Below are 8,595 nucleotides of genomic sequence, written 5' to 3' on the forward strand. Positions count from 1 at the left end.
CAAAATGATAGTACAAAAAGTCAAAAATGTCACATGTGACTACAAAAGTGACTAGTCAATCACTGGTGGTGCTCTCTGTACGACACCACTGCGCGGGCTACCTTACGCAAAAATCTCCTAAACGGTCCAGGGACCGCGACTACGAAACGCTGAAGCCTGATAGGAATGTCGTCCATAGTAGTCTCAGGTATATCTGCCGTGAGACGCTCTAGATCATGCTCCAACTCAGCTAGTACGTCTGCAGCCGCGTCCTGTGGGGCCGGTACCGGTGCAGCTGGATGTAGTCTATCATAAGGCCGGAGGTTGGCTGGACGCTGTGGACCAACATCTGCATTTTGAAAAAATTTTACTATTAGTTTTGAGACGATATATATAAAAAATACAAAAAATACATAACTAGAAAACTTGTGAAAATAAAAGTACCTCTGTCGTCCCATTGTTCTCCCTGTGGAAGAACCATGTCCGGATCACCTCTGAAATCCATTCCGGCATACGGAAAGTCCTGTATCACAAAAAGCTGGCCCTCTAACCAGTCAAAATAACTATCTGAGAATCGAACTACTGTCGCGCCCTCGTCAGGATGCCGGGCCATCACCGCAACCCATCGTATCAGCTTTGGCTGCCGAGGACCCAAGATATCAACAGTGAGTTGCTGAGGGATCAACATTGGAATTCTCTCCAAGGCAAAGCTCACGACTATAGGCCCATATCCAAAAGTCTTTAGTCGTCCGTTCTTTGCCTTGGTCAGTTGGCTCTTCATATGAGCCGACACAGCTTCACACCAGTTGAAAATGGTGCCTTGGTAACAGTCAATTGCCATCCGCATTTGGGATCCGGAAGCAATGTGTAAAGCGGCCGCGCCGCAAATTCTGGTAACCGTGAACGCTATGACTTTGAGTTCCGGTAAAGTGATGTGTTTTATCTCTATGCCTTTTGAATGGTGAGCCCCACGTGTGCACCAATCCTCGCGGAGACTATCAAGGGATTGGCCACCCGGCCTAGTCCCCGCAAGACTGAGTTGCTCACCTCTGTTTGGCAAGCCAGTGAGAAAGTATACATCCGAGGGCTCTATCTCGAGCTGGTGCCCTCCTATGTAAAAGCATTGTTCTTGAACGTTCCATCGCTCAACCAGCCATTCCAAGAATCTTACCTGGCCCCTCATGCCCGGTATGGTCCAATATTTGTATAATCCGCATGCTCTTAGGGCATCCAGGGAAGGTTGATGATTTATTGCAGCTTCATCTTCCTCTACATGCTCTCTTTCTCTCCAGTCTAACATGATTAATGCCCTGCATATCAAAAATAGCAATTAGAAATTGATTTGGGAATTTTTGGTGGTTTTTTGAGAGAGTTGGGGTTTTGAAATGCGCGTTTCTCGAAAGACGCACCCCGGCTTTGTAGCACAGGGCGCCCGGACGCAGCTGGCCTGAAGGCGGGCTGCGTCTTCCGACCGTTTTCCCGTATGAGAAAAAGTCGGGGGACGCAGGTCACCCGAAGGGCACCTGCGTCCGCCGAGAGGCGCATTCCAAAACCAAAACTCCCCCAAAAAATGAAACTAAAACCTAAAAATTGATTCTAAACGGATAGAAATGCAGAGTAGGATGTGTAAAATACCTGGATGAGACGGCGTTCGATTCCGACGGTCAGATTTTCCGCAGCGACCACGGGAAGTTTCTTGTCAAAAGCTCCTTTTTCAACCTCAACAGTGAAACGGTAAAAATGACATGGTAAAAGGTCTTTTTATAGGTTTTTTGGATGAATTAGTTCATTTTTTACCATGAAAAGATGTTTTTGAATGTATTTTTGCCTATTTTAAACAGGTATGAGTAATGTGTTGCTTTTGTGCAGGACAAAGGGATTTCGAGGGAAATTGTAATTTTTCACAAACAAAAATATCAGAGTCATCTTTTAAGCCCTTTTCTGACTCCTAAAATATGAAAAGATCGCCGAGCGTTTCTTTTACACTCGTTAAAATGGAATTAAAAGACGGTCCCCTTTTAGCTCTTTTCTGACCGTAAAATCAGGAAAAGATTGCCGGGTTTTTGTCGTTTCAAACTCGATAAGGAAATAAAACGACGTGTCCTTGATCGCTTTTTACTTTTCAGGTCAACGACACTATTATGAAAGTACTCCTTGGTCGCAAGATCAAGCGGTTCCCCCAGGTATTATTTTATACTTTTTCGGGCTTGAGGGACACAAATATACGAAAAAGTTCAACGTGGAGTCTCCTTTAGTTTTTTCAGACTCTCTAAAATTGAAAAACGCCGAGTTTCTCCTATACTGGGCTCGTTAAACTTTTACAGTAGAGGACCTGTTCAATTACAAACAGGAACGAACCACTCCTTCCTAGGGTTCGAATTTAAACTAGGTTGGACTCGTCCGAAGGATGAGCTTATAATCAAGCATATGTTATCCTCCTCAAGCTTGTTAAAAATAAAGAGGTACTTGCCAGAAATGGTGGGGGAAAAGAGAGAAGAATGAACCTGTTCATCACCTTTTGTCTCAAAAGAAACTTTATTACCGCTCTTGAACACGACACTTTTTATTCACCTGGGTTGGGAAATCTTTTACCTCACAGTTGACCAAACCACTTTGAAAGTCTTTAACCGGGTTCCGGGGATTAACTTTGAGTTATTCGTCACCAAGCCATCTGTCGTGTCGTTATGTGTTCAAGAGGTCTGCAAGCAAAACTTTCATCTGCAAAATACTTGTCATCCATTTGACCATCCCTGAGTCAGTCCTTACAGCAACATTTCTTCAACTTGAACAATGATTTCGTGTTGTGGGCTTGCCTGCAACGGGTCGCTTTCTATCGACATCGACACATTATCTAGAAAGATGACTTAGGAATCGACAGTACCTTGAAGTCTGCATGCATCAATGGCAGGTTTCTCGCCTTTGACGTCAGTTTACATCATTGACTTTCGATCAAAGGATTCCGTGAAGTGTTCGACATCAAAACATCTATTCACATTTCACGGGTTGTGCTTGGTACTTTGAGAACCATTGACATTACTGGTGGTCTCTCTCATGCTTGTTAACAGTTTACATCATCGACTGGTAATCAAGTGGTTTCTAACATGTTCGACATCGAATCATTTAATCACATGGCTAGAATCGTACCAATTCGGGAAGTAGAAGTGAAGACCCTGGATCTAGTTTCTACCATCCAGGCTGCGAGGAGTTTTGTATTCATTATCTATGTAGACTAATCATAAACAGATGGCTGCGTCCATACTGTGTCTACAAAAGTCTATAAAAATGATGTACTGCAAGATCATTCCTGTATCAGAATAGTTAGTCCATTAGTTAAAGTTTTGAATCTGAGTATGGGAATGCCTACCTCAGTGATGATATAATCTTATCCATGTATTTTGTGTTGAAAATTGCAGGTTCCAACCAGGCCATCCACAAGACAATCCTTGAAATGATAAAGCGCTTCACCCTTCCTAGAATTACAAAACCCTACTCTATTCCAGGCTTCGCACTTTAGGGGGCAATCTGTTACACTAAAAAATGTCACCTTGACTACTTACAGTTAGTATGGCTCAAATCAACAGTCATGCTACCCTCTTAGGCAAGTCTCATGCCTCTGTTATCCATCTCAAACTCAAAGAAGAGAGAAAGTCTTGTAAAAACTATGTTTATCTCTGGGGTCGCAGGTTCTCTCTAGCCTTACCTGCGGGGACGCTGACCATGTTCACAAAATCTGCGTCCATGGACGCTCTGTATATTAAGGGACAGGTGCGTCCCTCTGTAAAAGGCAAAATGCGCGAGTTTTATCTTGAAAAAGTTACTTGTGGTTACTTCTAGAACATTCTAGAGGTCGGTTTGATGAAATGGATGCGCCTCCAGTTGGTTCATGTATCTCTATTAAGGGGGAACTTATCCCATCAATAAGGGAGCTATCCCACCCATAGAGGGGGATGATCCCATTGATAGTGGACCTGAATAACCTCTTTACAGCACTATAAATAAAGACATTGAGCCAGAGGAGAAGAGGTTGGAGCTACACATTTTCTTTGGGTAAATGCTGCAGGATTTAGGTCTTCCATTAGAGCCTTTGTGAGGAGAGATTGTCTTTACTTGATTCTACTTGGAAGAGGGTGAGCTTTGTCAAAGTAGAGGAAAACCCTTGATGGACCCTGGGAGGAACTTGCACAACACCAAGGCCAGGTTGTAAGAGTTTCTTTGTTTCGTTATTAATACAAACTGGTTTATTTTTCTCAATAGCTTGTGTTAATGAGTTATTTCATGTGTTCCTTGGTCTGCATGTTGAATATATGTTTTATTATATGAAATGCAAGTGCTTGGTAATTGTTTGATTGTTTGTGGTTGCAGGAATTGACTTGAAGGAGGAGCTCATCCGGATCGTCAAGAACGGACTTCAACAACAGCGTTTTGGAATAAGGTAAGCCTAAACACTTGTAGTTTTCATGTTGTAAAAGGTGTATTTAGAGAAAGATCACTCCATTTTGTCTTGTTTGTCATTAGAACGTCTTAGACTTCTAGGAAGGTCAGTCGTGTCCGCACCCTTGACAAATTCCGTGTGACAATGATATCCATAAAGTTCCATAAATGGGGTCATTTTTGCTACATTATGGAAGGAAGTGTTATACCACCATTCAGCCAGAGGCAACCACTTGACCCATTGTGTATGTTTATCAGTTACAAAGAAACGAAGATATCCTTCCAAACATTTGTTCACTATCTCAGTTTGCCCATCAGATTGAGGATGATAAGATGAGTTATGAGCTAATTGAGTACCCAGACAAGAAAATAATTCTGTCCAAAAATTTCTAGTGAAAATGGGATCTCTGTCGCTTACAATAATCTTTGGGTTTCCATGTAGCTTTTGTATTGTTTCCATAAATGTAGTAGCAACTGTACTAGCTTTAAATGGATGAGATAATGCACAAAAGTGTACATACTTTGTAAGTCTATCAACTACCACCATGATGACACTCTTTCCTTTGGACTTGGGTATACTTCCATTAAAATCCATTGAAACCTCCTCCCAACGTTGACTTGGAATGGATAAAGGTTGTAATAGACCCGAGGTCTTAATTACTTCAATTTTATTTTGTTGGCAAACCAAACATTCCGCCACAAACTTTTGAATATCAAATTTAAGTCCATCCCAAAAAAATTCCTTCTTAACCCTGTGGTAAGTTTTTAAAAATCCTGATTGGCCTCCTAACGAAGAGGTGTACAATTCCAGAAGAATATTTTGTTTGAGTTGGGAATTCTTACAAAGGTATAAGAAATATTTGTACCATAATGAATCATTTTCCCAGCTAAATGTGTTAGATGTACTGGGATCCTGCTACAACTTTTGAATGAGTGCCCACACTTCTTCGTCATAATTCCATTCATCACTTGCTTCGTTTATCCAATCTGCTTGGATAATAGAAATGACAAAAATAAATGCTTCCACATCCTCATCCTTTATTGAGAGTGCATCTGCAACAACATTTTGCATCCATTTTTGTAGATGATTTTAAAGTCATAACCCAACATCTTTGTGACCCATTTTTGTTGCTTTATGAAGAGACTCTTTGTTCTAAAAAGTATTTAAGGCGACCATGATCCGTTTTTACCTTGAAGTGTCTTCCCATTAGGTAAGGTCGCCATTTCTTAAGTGCATGTAGTATTGCCAACATTTCCTTCTCATAAATAGATTTTTGTAAATACTTTCCTTTGATTGGACGACTTTCAAAAGCAATGGGTCTTCCTTCTTGCATTAAAACAACACCAATTCCATTTCCCGAGGCATCAAATTCCACAATAAAGGTTTTTGTGAAGTCTGGCATAGCTAATACCGGTGCATGACACATTGCCTCTTTAAGATGTTCAAAGGCCATCGTTGCTTCTGGGGTCCAAGAAAATGCATCTTTCTTCAGTAATGTATTTAGAGGTACTGCTCTTCTCCCATAATTCTTAACAAACTTGTGATAATACCATGTAAACTCTAGAAATCCTCGCAGATTATTTATGGATGTGGGAATTTTCCGTTCCTTAAGGGCTTTAATTTTGCTAGGGTCTACCTAACACCTTCATGAGATACAATACGACCCAAATATTCGACCTCCTATACTCCAAAGAAACATTTGGAGGTTTTTGCATATAATTGTTTCTCCTCCAATAATTTGAGCACCCTGTCAACATGTTGAACATGATCCTTCCAAGTCTTGTTGTAGATTAGTATATCATCAAAAAATATTGACACAAAATTTCTAAGGAAGGGTTTGAAAATGGAATTCATCAAACCTTGAAATGTAGAAGGTGCATTGGTAAGGCCAAAAGGCATGACCAAGAATTCATAATGACCCTCATGAGTTCTAAAAACTGTTTTTAGAATGCCTTCAGTCTTCATTCTGATTTGATGATATCCTGAACGAAGATCCAACGTGGTGAAGTAAATTGCTCCATGTAATTCATCCAATAATTCATCAATGACTGGAATGGGAAATTTATCTTTAATAGTGAGCTTTTTGAGCTCCCTATAATCCAAACACATATGCCATGATCCATCCTTCTTGTGCACCAATACTACTGGAGCAGAGAAAGAACTTTGACTAGGTTTAATTATACCAACCTCTAGCATTTCTACAACCATAAATTCAATTTCACTCTTTTGGGAATAGGGATATCTGTAAGGCCTTATGTTTGGAGGAACACTTCCTGGAATCAAATGAATAACATGGTCATGATCACGAATACGTGGGAGGCCTTTGGGAGTCTCAAATACCTTGGAATGATTGTCCAAAACTTTTTGGAGATTTGGAGAAATAGATGATTTCGATGTGGGAACCTCTAGTGAACATAATTGTGCAATTATGCCCCATTTTTCTTTCTTTAGAAGCTTTGTCATGCCATTAGAGATGATTATATTTCTTGATTTCCCTGTGATACCCCTTAATTCAAATTCCTTTCCTTCCCAAAAAAATTTCAAGAAAAGTTCTTGAAAATTAAAATCTATTGTACCCAAATATTGTAGCCATTGGAATCCTAGTACAACATCAACACCACACCTTGGAACAGAAAACATTGGACTATTCAATACATATTCTCATATGGATAACTTGATATTATTTCACTTTCCAGAGAAATTTATGGTTCCTCCATTTGCAACCATCACTTGACACTCTGGTGCTGGATATAGGAAGCAATTCAATTCCTTGGATTTCTTACAATGAATAAAATTATGGGTACTACCCAAATCAATCAACACTATTACCTTTTTCTTCTTGATATGTCCTTCTATCTTGAGAGTCCGAGGAGTGGTAATTCCTGCAAATGCATTACAAGATATGGTCAGATTCATTTCTTCTTTATCTAGTGCTGGTTCCTGGTGTATATCCTCTTCTTTTGATATTTCTTGTTCCTTTTCTTCCTGCTCTTCACAATCTATGTAAAATAATTTCTTCTCAACACACTTATGACCTTTAATGTATTTTCTATCACAACTATTGTTATCACCCCAAGAAACTCACCTAGGTTGCATATCGGTGATGCTCGGGAACATTACAAATTCAACCAAATATAGTTGGATAAATGGTGGATGAATGGAACAAATGATGCATATTCAAGCCAGATAACAACTTCTACTATGATTGACCCCAGACATGGGTGAACACCCCCAGACTACAAGGCTTTTAACCACCTATTACTCATAGTTTGAGGATAAGGTGATAATGGAGAAGACTGACCACACCAGCAGATGCACAGGACCCTGTGATGGCCGGATGCAACCAGTTAAGAGGTCTGTAAATCTAGTTTCTAATGCAAAGACAGGATGACAGCTCTTTATGCATTAAACAACAAAAACCTGCACACATGTTCTATGATACATGCTAAATCCTAACATAGAGGTGGGATGACAGCCCCTCTGATGCTAAACATTCACAACAATAGAACAAATGCAAACAGGCACAACCTAGAACAAGAAAGAGAAGTGGAAAGTGAGCAATAAACAACAAAAGAAGCTTGTATTAGCTGGAAATGAAGACCAGACGCTGCAGGTTACAAAGTAGTTACAGTCTCCAGAAGTTGAACCTTACAACAGGGTTCTCTTCATCTAACACTCATCAATCCGATTACAACTGTTTTTTTAGTATATATGGTGTCTCATTACAATCTCTCTGTTAGCTATGCGTGGAGGAGCCCATAAATGGCCACCAACCACATTTACATTCATGAATGGGCCGCTGATACAAAACTGGTTGAGTTTTAAATAGATTAGACCCTCTCTGGCTCTCTGCGGTCCTTCTTGGGCAAGTGGAAAGAAATATGAGTGAAACCCATAACCATTGAATGCTCTGTCTGAATCTGTGGTGTCTTGTTTCCTCCTCGGCCATACTGCTGATTAAATGCTGTTGCTGAATCATTGAACGACTCTATCATGACTGCTTTGGCTTAAAAACAGTGAAACGATGCCCAAACTATAAATTCTCGCCCATCACTGCTTCCATGTTGACTTTTAAAAGGCTCAGGCATAGTCTATTTTCTCTATCGGGTCCGCCTTTCGGATAGCAATGCATATGATAGCCGACCAATCCCTCTGTTTCTTTATATTTGATAATACATAAGAAA

Source organism: Pinus tabuliformis, chromosome 5_1 (assembly GCF_031772625.1).
Source record: "Pinus tabuliformis cultivar Carrire ecotype Pingquan chromosome 5_1, CPIR1, whole genome shotgun sequence".
Taxonomy (NCBI): domain Eukaryota; kingdom Viridiplantae; phylum Streptophyta; class Pinopsida; order Pinales; family Pinaceae; genus Pinus; species Pinus tabuliformis.